This window comes from Dromaius novaehollandiae, chromosome 3 (assembly GCF_036370855.1).
Source record: "Dromaius novaehollandiae isolate bDroNov1 chromosome 3, bDroNov1.hap1, whole genome shotgun sequence".
Taxonomy (NCBI): domain Eukaryota; kingdom Metazoa; phylum Chordata; class Aves; order Casuariiformes; family Dromaiidae; genus Dromaius; species Dromaius novaehollandiae.
In genome coordinates, this window is record NC_088100.1 from 103,903,753 (window position 1) to 103,918,549 (window position 14,797).

General features: G+C 42.0%; 1 long non-coding RNA gene across 6 annotated transcripts in view; it reads right to left on the minus strand.

Moving 5' to 3' along the window:
• LOC112984468 (uncharacterized) overlaps window positions 1-14,797 on the minus strand; it is an 84,155-nt gene that overhangs the window by 9,821 nt on the left and 59,537 nt on the right. The window lies entirely within an intron of this gene.

Sequence of the window (14,797 nt, forward strand, 5' to 3'; positions counted from 1 at the left end):
GGAATGCTGTTTTTGGGATGGTGCTACCTATATATGAATTCTCTTGGCAGGCACCATCTTCTTTTCTCGTTGTCTGAAAGGCAGCAGGAAAAGATGACGGTGACTTGTGGGGTAGCTGTGCCCCAGGCCCTTGGGCAGAGGGCAGACCTTTTTCTGTTTTGCACTATGGATAATAATGGCTTGAATAGCTGCTGCCTGGAAAGCAAAGCTGATCATTTGAGTGAAAGTCATTAAGTCTTTACTGAAGGCTAGACTATTTTATTCATTTTAAAACTGGTTTCTTCCAATAGAAGCAATGGAGGAAGCCCTGGAAATGGGACTTTTCCTTTTAAAAATTCCCCTCCACTGTCTGTCAGAGTTAGGACAGGCAGAAGCTCTGCTTTGTGAACCCCATGTATCTCTAGATACGTAGAAGTAATGGGATATCAGACCTTGCCCTCAAGTACATGGGGAAGGCCTTTCACAACATGCAAGGGGTTCATGTATGTTTGCTTCTTTGGGATTAAATTTGAGGGTAAACTCCTCTGAGACTGCTAAGGAATGGCACATGTTCTCTCTGCTTCCTTCACCTCCATAACCTCCAGTTCATCATCTCCTGCTCCTCAGCTCATTTGGGAGTGATGGGGCTGGTAGTCTGCAGGAAGAGTATCCAGCCAAAAGAGGATCCCTAGAGGCATCAGGTCTTGCTCCATATCACCTGGGAAGCTGCATCTTCCATAGAAGGCTGGGGAGAACAAAATAGCTTCAGGATTTGACTCTAATTCAATAAAGGGACTGAGCAAGACACCCCCAATAGAAACTTTTAACATCAGTCAGAGATTTTGACTGTCCAGCCTGGGACACTGGAGAGGGGATGATATGCAGTACACTTTGAGGCCTAGGTCCTTAATGATGTTTCAAGCCCCCAGGTCAATGATACTCAAGTTCTCTGGTCATTAGCCCTTTGATTTCTGATTTGTCTCCCCAGACTTCCCATGGCTCTTATACAGTCCCTCCTCTGCTGAAATCACCCACAGCTCTACTATGTACTCATTAAATACAACGCAGTGCCAGGCTGCTTCTTAGTGGTGGGTTTGGTGCTTCCCTGTTTTACAAACCCTCTCAGCTAGCCTGTCTGTCTGAATTTCTCTCCACCCCCACCCTGTTCATGTGGATATCTCTGAACTTGATAGCTCAACAGACTGAGCTGCTCAATATCGATTACCAGCTTTAAGAAATCTTTTGAGTTCAGTCATAGGCTTATCTGCTTTGGTTGTCACATGGTCAGGGATGATAGCATCAATACAGATTATGAATCCATCTCAGTGTCCTATAAATCTGCAAGTTTCCCTGTTTCAACCTTCTACCACCCTAAACCATCTTAGTAAGTTCTGCTGGGCAGCGAGAGAGGTTCAGAGTGTGCTAAGTAGTAAAATTTAGGCTGTACAAAGGGTGGGAAATGAAAAATCCAAGAGAGGCTTAACAGTGCTCTTGTTCCAACATCTGCTCCCAGCAAAGGCATCTAGGGACCTGCCGCACAGGTTTTTTTTTTCCTTAAAGATGATCACCGTGAATGTTGCAACAAATAATAATGTAAAACATTTTGACAGCCAAGTAAGCCATGAAACATTAAATCTCCAAGGCCCATATGCTCCCCTCTGCTAACGCAAGTGGAGAGGAGCAAAAACCCTGTGGAAGCTGGCAGGGAGAAACAGTTGTGCCACATCACACTCTCCCATTCCTCTCAGGTTTTTCTTTTCTGCCCCTGGGGGTTGGGACAGGGGGGTATGGAAGGGGAAAAGGGATACCTTGATGCTCTCTCAGTGATATTCTCCTTCAGACTTAGAGGGATTGTCTCAAGAGCAGATGGCTTGCAGCTTTGAAATCCAGTAGCTTGGCTGTGATCTCCAGGAGCCCAAGGAAGCCTCCAGGGAGAGTGGCCAGGAGAGAAAGGGGTGCAGATCCTTCAGGTCAAGGCACAAGATTTCCACGAGTGCCTTGAGATGTGCAGAACACTTTGCTGGCCTCAGCTGGCCTCCCTGCAAGCCAGCTGTTTGGGAAGAGCTTTGCCACCCACAGCTGTCACCTCAAAGAAACGCCATGAGTTTCTCAGCTCTTCTTAAGAGCTCCTGTTCTTTCTCCTTACTCCATGTTCAGGTGAAAAAAGTAATTCTAAAACAGGGATAAATCTTGCAGTGATTCAGATTCTAATTATCTAGCAAAGATCCCACACTTAGCCTGCTCAAATGGGAGGCACTAGTCATAAAAAAAATAGAGCAAAGGCTTACCAGACCCTCAGTGGTTTATGGAGCTAGCTTGGGCAGTGCATCCTAGTTTCTGCTGCCACTGAGACCTGAGAGAGTGACGTATTTAATGTCACACCCCAGTGCAAAAGACTCCATACCTATTTGTAACTAGCTGACTTGAGTGAACATGTTTTTGTGATTGAAGCAATGACCCTTAACTCCTTTGCCACCATATGCCCACAGACGGGACAAGAAAACCCACCCAGTGGAATATACCTTAGCCATAACAGAAATTTTTTGTCACTGCAGTTTCCACACCTATATCCAAGGAAATGTTACAGCAATTGTAGTATTGACAGGGGTCCTGGACATACACTGTTTCAACTTTAGATATAAGTGGATCATATGGCAGCATTAAAGCCCCTATGAAGTGACAGTTTGTTACAGATGAAAAGTCAAAGATTATTCTTAGCAGAGGGGCCAGACAAACCTCAGTTCAGAAAGACCCATTCCAAATGTTTACTATTCCAGGAAATTAATATATGTCTCCTTTTCCACATTGCTATGTAATTACAATAAAGCTATTGTGCTTTATTGTCACTGCGGGGTAGTGCTCCCAATCAGGACTGCAGCTCTGCTGTTTCAGGGTCATCCGGGAAGACACAGTCTCTGTCCCACTGGCTTTACAGTCAGATACCAGCACTTACAGAAAAACCTCAAATGCAGCCAGCAGAAAGCAGACAAGGAATAGAATTAACTTGTTTCCAGCCTTACTATGGATGCCCAGATCCTTGCTTGAGCCTTTAATGCAGAAGTTACTACTGAATTCAATGCCTGGAGAGACAGAAAAGATGAAAATTGCACACTCAGTCCTGTGTGGTGCTGAGCACCTTGAGCCCAAATGAGGCAAGCATTTCAACGTACACCTGACTTCATTGCCCAAGTCACTGACACCAAGAGATGCCTGCCTGCGCGGGGCAGCGGGAATGCTCCGCGCCTTCCCGGCGGCACCCTTCCGGAGATTTCTTCTCGCTGGAGAACAACAGGTGGCTGGAGTGCACGGGAACAGCGAAAGCCTTGCTGGGGCCTCCAACAGGGGCTATAACAGTCCTGGGGCATCACGTGTCTAATATTTGGCAATAGGTGAACATGCTCACATGTCAAATGCTAAATATTCAGTGTCTCTCAGTTTTAATTAATCATTATGACTGAAGAAATCAAAGATCCCATGGGGAAAAGCTGCACTGCAACATCAGATAAGGAAAACTTTTTTTCCCCAATAAAATGAATAGAATTATCTTCATTAATTCAATAACTACAGAAATATTTACAGTGTAATTACCTCCATTCTTTTTCTGTTCAAATATTATTTTTAAGGGCTTCTTGGCATCGAAGAGCCTCTTTCTTTGAAAATCCTGACCCAGTGTCAGGAAGAGAACAGACCTAAGTCTCTTAATCTAATGGCTGTTAGTGGGGGTGACTACTTTAGCAATGCTCAGCTGAAAAATGAACTTTGCAATAAATGACCTTCAGAGAAGAAGACTATTCATGTTAATTAGTAGCTCTTTTCAAGCAGGATTCATATATGCATTAGGCTATGTCATTTTGAACAATGCCATCATTGTAGTAAACATCAAGACAAGACTCAAGTATAGTTATCAAAATTTTAGAAAACTCTAGTTAGATTTTTTCCCCTAAGATTATGAGTTACGATTACTGATGCGTCGCACAATAGGATCTCTCCTAATGGCTTTTAGCTTTTGCCACTGCCAACTTTTATATTTAAAACCCATACAATTATGGACAATTTATAAGCATTATGAGGCTCTCTATCCTCCTCACCCCATTTTTTTGCACTGATTCTTACTGATTCAAAGCAGCTTTAAATCCAGCAAATCAAATGCATTTTGCTTAAAACATAGCATTCATTCTTACAGAGCCCACTTTATTCTTATTATTACTTATTGCTTATTATGCATATTTAATTTAAGAATGCATATTCTCCATTAAAAAATTAGAATATTTTGAAGTACTAGAAAGTGATTATTTTGGTTAGTTCCCTTTGATTAACCACTCAAATGTGGATGTGTTCTTTCTAAAGCAGGTACATAACAAGAATTGAAAATGGCGAAAAGAGGCTACCAAGAAGAACAAATGAAAAAAAATAAATTCATGCCCAAAATAAAAGACATGATTTTTACACAGTTTATGTCAAAATGTATTTTAAGGGATAGCCGCAGCATATCAAAAATCTGCTATCTGGGGAGAGATAAACTTAGTACAACAAATCTGATTTAGAAAGATGCTATTAGAAGATACAGTAGACAGAAGAGCATATAGAAGGAAATTGCATAATTCTGACTCTACATGAATTTTGAGCTATATTTATTAATTGATTTGTTTAATCCATTTAAAGAGTATCTTTCTTGCTGTTGACCATTCAAAACCAAACACAAAGTTATTTTAAAAAAAAAACCTAACCTCTCAGAAACTGCACACAGTTGCCTTACTAGTCAAAAAACATACATTCTAACTAATTAGAGAATTAACAATAAAAGTATTGTGGAGTAGAATTTTAGCAAACTGTTTAATGAAGAAAGTCATCTGTGTTCCAAAACAATTAGCTAACAAAGGCAAAATAAATAAATATTTATGAGACCAATGTATATCATTTATTTGGAACCTTACAAGATTCAGAAAAGGTGAAAATTCAGTTGAGCAAACAAACTGCAACACTGGGCTCATCATAAATATGTGGCACATCCATGATGTTCATTATTCATGCTGCCGTACTCTGTCTGCTCTTTGGCCTGAGTGGGGCGTCTCAGTTCCTTCCAGAGATGGGGCAAAAGGCATATTTGTCCCCCCTAAAAGGCATATCTGTCTCTCCAGTGGTTTCTGCTAGCTGGGACCAGCAGGACCCCACTCAGCAGGCTGGCTTTTCTGAGTCCTCCTCGTTAGAGGTCAAGCTTTCTTCACACATTGCATAGGGAGTCTAGGCACCTAACTTCCCATCATGGATTTGCTCTAGCCAAAAAGTGTTTTGAACCCTTCTCCCCACAAGGACAGCTCTCATTGCATTTACAGAAGAAAACTAGGAATTGGCAAACTGGCTGGCAATGGGAAGGCCATGGCACTGTAAACTCCACTCCCCTCAGATTTTGATGACTAGTCCCAGGAACTGCAATGGTTTATCTGTAGTTACCATTTTATTTAAGGCCTCTAAGCTTGTATGGGACATGCAGACTTTTTGTTTTTAATCTTTTGCTGTTTAAAGAAGAGATAGGAAGTAAAACCTAAGGCACCCTTGGGTTGATCTTCCCTGCTTGCTTTTTGTGTGTGCGTATGGCGTTATTGTATTTGTTCTTTAGAGAAATGAAAAAGAAGAATGGACCAGATGTGGGATGCATTTTATTCATATTCAATCTGTGCAGAATTCAAAGAAATGGTTCCTTTATTTGCTCTCTTCTGAGAAAACATCTTGAGTTCATTTTGTTCTGTTCATAGACTTGTAGAATTAAGGCTGGAAAGGTACTTCAAGAGCTCATCTTGTCCATCTTTCTGCCTCAAGGCTGACTCATGCCCGGTGCCCTACAACAGCATACTAAAGCTAAGCATGATAATAACCTGTTTTCATAAAAATACTGTAATAGAAAGTAAAAGGTTAAAAAATAAAAGTTTAAAGACAGGTAAAGGTTAAAAAATAAAAGGTCAAAAATAAGCTGGTAACATGTCGTGACTCTGCAACAGGATTTAACACTATTTCTCAGGCATCAGTCATAGCCGTCTGCCAGATGTGCGACATTGGCCCTGTAGCTGTTGCTGTGTTCTCAGAGCATATACAACTGCAAGCTGCTAAGGCAGATACACAGCTTCAAATGACATAGCTCAGGCACCACAATAACCCCACAGCATTTGCTCACTGGCCAAGTAAAAGGCTAGTCGAAGGCTGCTCTAGCTTCCTCTAAGGTCTGCACAGCTGCAGCATGGCATTGATTCACAAAGCAGAAATCATGCTTAACCAACCTGATAGCCTTCTGCCATGAAAAGACTGGCTGTGTAGATGAGGGGAGAACAGTGGATGTTGTCTACCTTGACTTCAGAAAGGCTTTCGGCACTGTCTCCCATAACATCCTCACAGGCAAGCTCAGGATGAGCAGATGAGTGAGATGGATAGAAAAAGAAAAAAGGCCAAGCTCAGAGGGTTGTAATCAGTGGCATAAAGTCTATTTGGTGGCCAGTAACTAGCAGTGCACCCCAGGAGTCAATAAGGGGGTCCAGTTCTGTTCAGCTTCTTCATTAATGACCCGAACGATGGAACAGAGTGCACCTTCAGCAAGTTTGCAGATGATACAAAACTGGGAGGAGTGGCTGATAAACCAGAGGGCTGTGCTGCCATTGAGATGGACCTTGACAGGCTGGAGAGATGGGCAGAGAAGAACCTTGTGAAGTCCAACAAAGGGGAGTGCAGACTCCTGCACCCAGAGAGGAATAACTCCACACACTAGGACAGATTGGGAGCCAACCTGCTGGAGAGCAGCTCTGCAGAGATGGACCTGGGGGTCCTGGTGGACCACCAGGTGAACATGAACCAGCAATGTGCCTTTGTGGCAAAGAAGGCCAATAGTATTCTGGGTTGCATTAGGCAGAGCATTGCCAGCAGGTCGAGGGAGGTGATTCTTCCCTTCTACTCAGCTCTGGTGAGGCCACATAGGAGTGCTGGGTCCAGTGCTGGGGTCCGCATACAAGAGAGACATGGACGTACATGGACACACTGGAGTGAGTCCAGCAAAGGGCTGCTAAAATGATTAAGGGAGTGGAGCATCTGTCATATGAGTAAAGGCTGAGAGAGCTGGGACTGTTCAACCTGGAGAAGAGAAGGCTCAGGGGGGATCTCATCAATGTGCATAAGTACCTTAAGGGAGGGTGTAAAGAAGACAGATGCCTAGAGACAGGACAAGAGGCAATGGGCACAAACAGAAGCACAGGAAGGTCCATCTGAACATGAGGAAACACTTTTTTACTGTGTGAGTGATTGAGCACTGGTACAGGTTGCCCAGAGAGGTTGTGGAGATAGTCAAGTGCTGGGCAACCTGCTGTAGGTTACCGTGCTTGAGCAGCTGGGTTGGACTAGGTGATCTCCAGAGGTCCCTTCCAACCCCAACAATTCTGTTATCCTACAAGAAGGCTGTATGGGTGCAAAAGTGTCATGGGCCCCTGATGGCATGTGCTGTACCTGGCACTGCTAATGCAGATGGAGAAAAAAGAGTTACAGAACCTTTAGAGTATCTAAATGTAAAGCCAACCTGTTCCATTTGCCTGTATTATTAGAAAAATGTGCCTCTAACACCATATGTACCCCTGCCTGTAGCTTTTTCCACCTGTATAATATATGCTTTGGTATTTTGCATTGCTCTCCAAACGTTTTAAGTTCAGGTTTTTTCCGATGCTATGGGATAGACACAGCCAACCCAGGGTTAGGGAGATTTGATGGCATGGCCAAGATTCTTTGAGTTTAGTGACTATTTTGAAATTTGCCCAGCTCGAGATGTTTTCAGAGGGCTGTTTTTACAGAGTAGTAATTCAGGCCTGTATAAACTATTCCAAGCTGGGCTCCCAGAAAAGGAAGTACTTGTCCTTGGTAGTCTTCTGACTACATGGGCATAAGGGCCATTGAGGTATGACAAAATGTACAGAGAAAGCAGGTGCAGTAGAGAAAGTAAACTTGCTAGACCTATTTCTCCCAGCCCCTGCACCACCAAGGTGCACAGTACAGCGCTGCAGTGTTGCTGTAGTTTTGCTGCTCCTTGTCTTTGCCTTGGCAGGGAGGCATGGGGACGACATGCCCAGGGAGCAGTGGTGTGATCATGGCTTGTGATAGTGGTAGTGAGGGCAGCTCTGTGGGTCACAGAAAGGAGAAGAGGAAGAAGTGCACATGGCTTAATCCCTCTCATGGCACTGTCTCTCCCACCCACAGCCAGCGGATTTGCAGCGCTGCCTTTTGCGGGAAGGCACAGTAACGCGGCGAGAGCACTGCGAGGGGCAGCCTGCTGCTACCTGCAGGTGCCTCCCCTTTCCCCGGCTAGCCTTTCAGTGCTGGGGAATTGCAAATCTTATACTCCTGCAGCTCTTCTCCTCAGCGACATTTAGACTATAACAGCAAATAAAACAGGACCTTGTTTCAGGCTCAGGCACTGACAAACAATCCTCTGTAATGTTTAACTGTTAGGACCCTCCCCGGCACGGCTGTGCTCTGGGCCAGCTAGCGTAGGTCCCAAAATAACCCGTCTGGGAAACAGCCAGACAAGGAACAGGGAAGAAATGCTGACTCTGTAATAAAGAATGTGGGACTTGTATTCAGCCTAATCCAGTACTGACACAGACCAGAGTAAGGCAGCCTGAAAACTGCAAAGAAAGCAGGAAGAAGGAGCACTTAAAACCACAAGAAGCAAGAAGTGAGGGCTGGAGCCATGGCAGGAGTAATAACAGCCTTGACTGGATGAAGGAAATTGGTTCCTCTTGGCAATTAGGAGCCTGAGAAGAGTGAACAAGAAGAGTAGAGTGGAGAAGAAGACAGCAAAAAGATTACTCTGGTCCAACACCACAGAGCAACAGGACCTGGGCTCCCTGCAGCAATGTATCAGATCTACTTGATCTCACTTAACCATAGCTTTGCTTACTGGTAGTAGGGGTTAGAAGAATTTAGAGCATGCAGCTGTGTTTACAATGAAGTCCCACACTGGGTAACTGGTGATGCGGCATTTTGCTCTGTTTCCACTTTGGAGTCTCATGCTGAGCTGTATTTCACCACCGTTTTGGACACTCCCTTGCTCACCCCTGGACGAAGCGGCTGGTGAGTGACCCAAAAGCAGTTCCTCATCAGCTGGCCAGGCTGGGGAGCTCCAGAGGCTCGCAGTTAGGATACACTGCTAGCTCACTTCCAGGCATTGCTCAGAGAACAGGCAAAGACCATTGCTTTCAGGCACTGCTCCCGGTAGGCAGGCTGGATACAACTGCTGTCTCTGAGAAGGAGGAAGAGAATTTAGGTGTGTGAACACATGTCATGGCATTCAGTGAGAGAGATTGGACCCTGGTGCATTTTATTTCCTATATGGACACAGCCTCGTGTGCTGGCTATGGGCATAGGTTTATGGATCTGGATGCTGCAAACTGAATTTCAAAGGGACTCCTCTGTCCCCCTTCAAAGGCAGGCTGGAGTGAGATTCGCTGGTGACAATGAGCATCAGGGAGGTTAGAGATGACAGCCAGTAGGGAGATGTTTAGCCAGTAGGTACAAGGATTACTTACATTTGTTCCACCCTTCTGGATTTGAATCTAGGTGTCTGTCAACTCAAGAGAATGTCCTAGACCTGTGGGAAGTCCTGACTGTAGCCCATTTAATGATGTTTTGACACTCACTTCTTATATACAGGATTTTACTCTTGGGAAAACTCTTTGGTCTGTGAGCAGCAGTCTCAGAGATTGCCTCTGCAATCAGAAACAGGCAGGTCATGCTTGATGGGATAACATGGTGGTATCAGAGTAACTCCTGCTTCTCCCTCTCTTAGTGTGCATCAAGGGCTGGGATTTGATCCCACTGTCTCTATGCAAGTGAGTGGAATCACTTGCATCTCACTGGGCAAGTTCAGTATCTTGGGAATGCTGATAGAGAGTATCTTGAATCATAGCCTTCCTCTTTTTACTCCAGAAAAACTAAGATCAGCATGTAGCTCGAACACATGCACATCTGCAAAAACCACTTCCCTCTCACACTTCACATCTCATTTTGGGTCTACTGTTCACTGTGAGTAAAGAATGCGTATTTTTGTGATTCATTTTTCTTTGCGGTATTTCAAAGTCTGGTCATACTGCTCAGTGCCTAAGAGGCTATAATTTTTGATGTTCCACTGGATGCAATGCATTTTGTAGTTACTGTTTTTAAACAAAACACATCTGCCTTCTATTTCTAGAAGGCATCAAGATTTTTAAAATATCTTTTAAGAACCTTTGGCACCATTTACAAAACTGATTGCATTTATGATGAACTGAAGCATCACATTAGGTATGAAACAAAGTAAAAGCAGATGGTCCATACTCAGAGCACAAACTGTTGCCTTTCAATAGCATGAGTAAGGATATAAGAATTTCTCAACTAGATTTCTTCTCTTCATAGAAGATCTGAGTGAGCTATTTGCTATTAAAATGTCTCTTCACATGAAATAGTGTTTTCTAGCATTTATAAAATACATTTAGCTTCCACAGTTGACATGAAACACAACTACCTTATGAACTGCTGGCTGTTTAGCATGTAAATTAGCTGGTTTGCTAGAATTGAATTTATATGCGAAACTTTATACAAAATCCTCTTGTTTCTCTAACCCACCAATAAGATCAGGAGAACAACACAAAACATAGATTAAGTCTGTCTTTCAGATATAGACCCAATCTTGTTGCATAGAGTGTGATCATATTCCTTATAGCAGAGAAGAGTCTTGTGAAAAATGGAGAGCACTTGTTATGGAGCCTTCCATGACTCTTCATGTGTTCTCAGGGTATGATTTAGCTTCAAACTTTTAAATAATTGTGTGTGGATTTGTGGTTTTATTACATCAATAATTTAAATGAAAAGGTGAGCCTTCGCCTAATATAAATTCCTACGGAAGTTTCATATCATCTCTATTAGAAGTGTGCTTGTACACTGTACTTTGTTCAACCTTAGTAACAGAGGTATTTCGTGCAGAACTGAGGTTTTCCTTGGTGTGTTTATTTTCAGTTAAAGAATGCACAGGGGTCAAAGCAGGATTGATTTGAAGGAGTTAGATTTTAAAATCCCTTTAAAAATCAGGACAAAGGATACCACACTATTAAAATAAAATGCTTAAAAATGAAAAGTATTATGCATGCCACACAGTAGAAGATCAGATTTTTATTAATGCAAGTTTTAAATGCTGATTAATCCTCTTGAGAATCAGTTTCCCAAAGCTTTGGCCTGCATTCAAGTCTTTTTCAAAGGGGCACATCACTTCCATTATTCTGTATATTAATTGAACAACATTATAACTAAGGATACAAAGCAAGATTTAAAACATGATTACAGCTGTCATTGCTTACATCTAAATAAGTCACTGGAAATTCAAGCTCAGGCATAAAATTGTCGTAAACCTCTTCTGTCAGAGTGGTGAAGCTCCTGCCTCCGCGGCCCCCCTGCGCTGGTCCAGGATGGATAGTCTCTGTGCTGTGCACTGACGGCTCGGCTGGTGGCTTGCTCTTGATGTATTCGCCCAGCCCCCCTCTCGCCCCCACGTTGGAAACTGTGGATGCGCTTGGTCTTGCAAAATTATAAACATCCCAGAAAAACACTCTGATTTCTAGATGTTAACTGGAAAAGGGATGATAATGGTTTGAAAGACGGAGCTGCCCTTATACTTGCTTACTCCCAGAAAGGGTTTATTTTATTTGTTTGGCATAAACCATTTTCTGATCCAGATTCAGCACATGCCTCTGTACAAGCGGTCTCACTGAGCACTCATGTGCTTAACGCTAAGCATGTGCTTAAGTGCATGCCTGAACTGGGCCAAAAGGTACCTCCTTTGACATTTTTGTCCATGGCTGCTGTTCTTGGAAGGATGCCTTTTTTGGTGAAAACTGATGCGGGGTTACAGTAACCATCTAATTCTGATTAGACAAACTGCATTATGGAAGAAGTATTAAAAATTTATAGTCCTATTTACTAAGTTTATTTGTTGGCCATAAAAAGCTGAATCTTACATAACATAAAAAGCATCCAGTCCTAATGATGAAAAAGATATAAAAAGATAATGGTGCAATCATAACATGTCTCAGAGAGTTTGTACATCTCAGTTGCAGTTTGGCACATTGCATAATTGTGTTGTGCCAAACTGGCACCAAACCACAATATGTTAGTGAAAAGGGCCACAGTTTAAGAGGAAAATCTAGAAGTGCTAACTATACACTGTCTAATTATACAACCTTACTGTCCCAGAATGCGATTTCTGAAACCATTTCTGACATATGGGAAGAGGGTAGAACAGCTGGTCATTAAGGTTTTCTCAAGACTATTTAGTAACACACTTGAATGTAATTAAAGTGCTACATTAAATACTGCACTTGTGTACAATGTATTTTTAATCTTTATGGCATGCTGTAAAAGTAAATAAATGCAAAGCATTAACATCTCTCCCCTTCATCTCCTAAATTGTTAAGATATAATGACAGTTCCTATCTGTGCTGTGTGTGTTACCTGAAGAATACCCTGATGTTTTGTAAGCATCCTGGGTAGCTAGTAAAAAGCAAGCCTGATCTAAATTGTGCAAGATGGATATAAGTTTGCATTGATTTCGTTTGCCAGAGTTAAGCTATGCTGATTTACCTGGTTGTATTTCAACAGATGATGTTGCAATGATCCTGGTTTATTTGAAGGCTTCTTTTGGAGCCAGTCAAGGTGATGTAAATTAACTCTGGCCTTTGTTGGATTGAACGCAAGAAGCAAAACTTCAGATTTGTACACAAAATACACAAACATCTTTGCAGCAATCCTTACCCTCAGGTGTACCCCAGTTTGACTTCTGCCCCTAAATACAGGGTCAGAATTCAGTTCCATAGAGATGCAGGTTACAGATGGATTATGTTTTTTAGTTGCATTTATGCCCCAACTTTACTGTGATAGAAGTACTTAGAGCACAAAGAAGATAGTAAAGTGCTTTGCAGGCTCAAGGCTCCAGTTATTTATTTTCTCCCCTTCTTTATTTTCTGTGACTCTCTGTGACCTGTCTTCCACTTCTAGAGAAAATAATTAGTGGAGTTATATGAGTCTAAGGCAACTGCAAAGGAGCTTGGATCAGCCAAAACTATGGAAGAAATCTTATACCGCAAACTTGCTTCGAGATCAGCACCAGGTCCATCAGTGAGAGCTTGAGGATTCTTCAGACCCAGAACTGCGGGGATGCTGTAGCATTGTGAAGACAACGCATTTTTTTGGTGTACTTCTTTAGTTTGATGTACAAACTATCAAGAAAAAAAAATGTTTCAAAATACTTTGGCATGCAGTGTTTCACTACATTAGATTTGTGCTCCCTGATGTGAGTGTGCTGTTTTACATTCTTTAATAACACTGCTGTTTTGAAAAGGGAGGCCAGAAATTTACTGAAAGGTTGAAACTGTATTTAACTTTTTCTAAATTCCAACAAATCGATCTTCTAAGTGACTATTCACCAAACACGGTCAAGAGCTAATCTGAGTTCCTTGGAGCAGCTTTTTTGGTGAATTCAGTACCTGCTAAAAACATTTTGTCCAGCACTACTGTGGCTGCGTTTGAACACGAAGGATAGCTTCACGCAGCATTTTAAATCCCAAATTAAAAAAAGAGGATAGAAAAGAAACTTCTAAGAGGTCAGGATTAACAAAGCACTCCGACTGTAGATTCACAGGCAATGGTAATGATGAAAAAGATATAGATGCAGATATGGGTGATAGATGTGGATGTAGATTCCAGCTGGCAGTGAACACGAGTGGTACAGTGAAAACCAAATTTGTGTACTGCTTTCATAACAGCTCTATGGTGACAGTGTCAAGTTTTGTGTGTGAATGCACGTGTGGTGAAACCAAGTTTTATGTCACTTTTTAAAGGTAGGCATAAATTTTTACTTTCACCAAAAATAATTTTATGGTTCCATTTGTGGACAGTCACTATTTGCAAATGAGCAACATGACCTTTCACTGCGCATTTTCTAAATCAATCACAATCCTTATGTCCAAATAAATGAAGCTTTTTCTCTCTGCTAATGGTGCATCTGCAGCGATTTTTGTGAAAAAGGAGCAGTGTAACGGGTAGTTGATCATTCCATCCTCCTGACTCACATTTTGGGGATGGATTTTGCATCTTGTTACATCCTGTGGCTGGTATGTTCTATCAGAAACAAGAAATGCCAACCAGTATGGAGAAACCTATGAAGGCAGGAGACACAACTCTCCTATGGCAGGTAAATTCGTTTTCACAAGAGATAAGAATAACTATAGATCTCACCACTTTCAGTGTTAATTGCAAAACTCATCTCTCTGACTTAACTTTGCCTCATTAATTTCTTCACACACAGTTGCCAGGTACAACCACTTAGAAGTACAAACAGAAGCAAACAAAAACATGCTAATCAAGCTACTCACCTACAAGCTAAAAAAAGAAAGAAAAATAAAAGATACTTATATATTTAGGTATTTGGGGGGTAGTCAGATGTTGTGATAGAGGCTACGTAAATACTGTGAGAAGCAAATATAAATTAAATATTGCTGCAAAACCACATAAAAATTTCTGCAAAATATACAGTGACCTAAATTTTTCAAAAGAATAAATTCCATCAGGGTTAACCCAAAACATTCACTTTTATCTCTTTCTTCTTAGACAGCAATATTACCAAATAAGGTAGACATTGCTTCTTTCAAACCATACCAGACGGCCTTAGATCCTTTCCAAAAGCACTCAAAGACATGCAACTACCATTGACTTGGACAGGGATGAGATATTGGCAGAAAGGGTTGTGATTTCCCTTCTTCTCAAA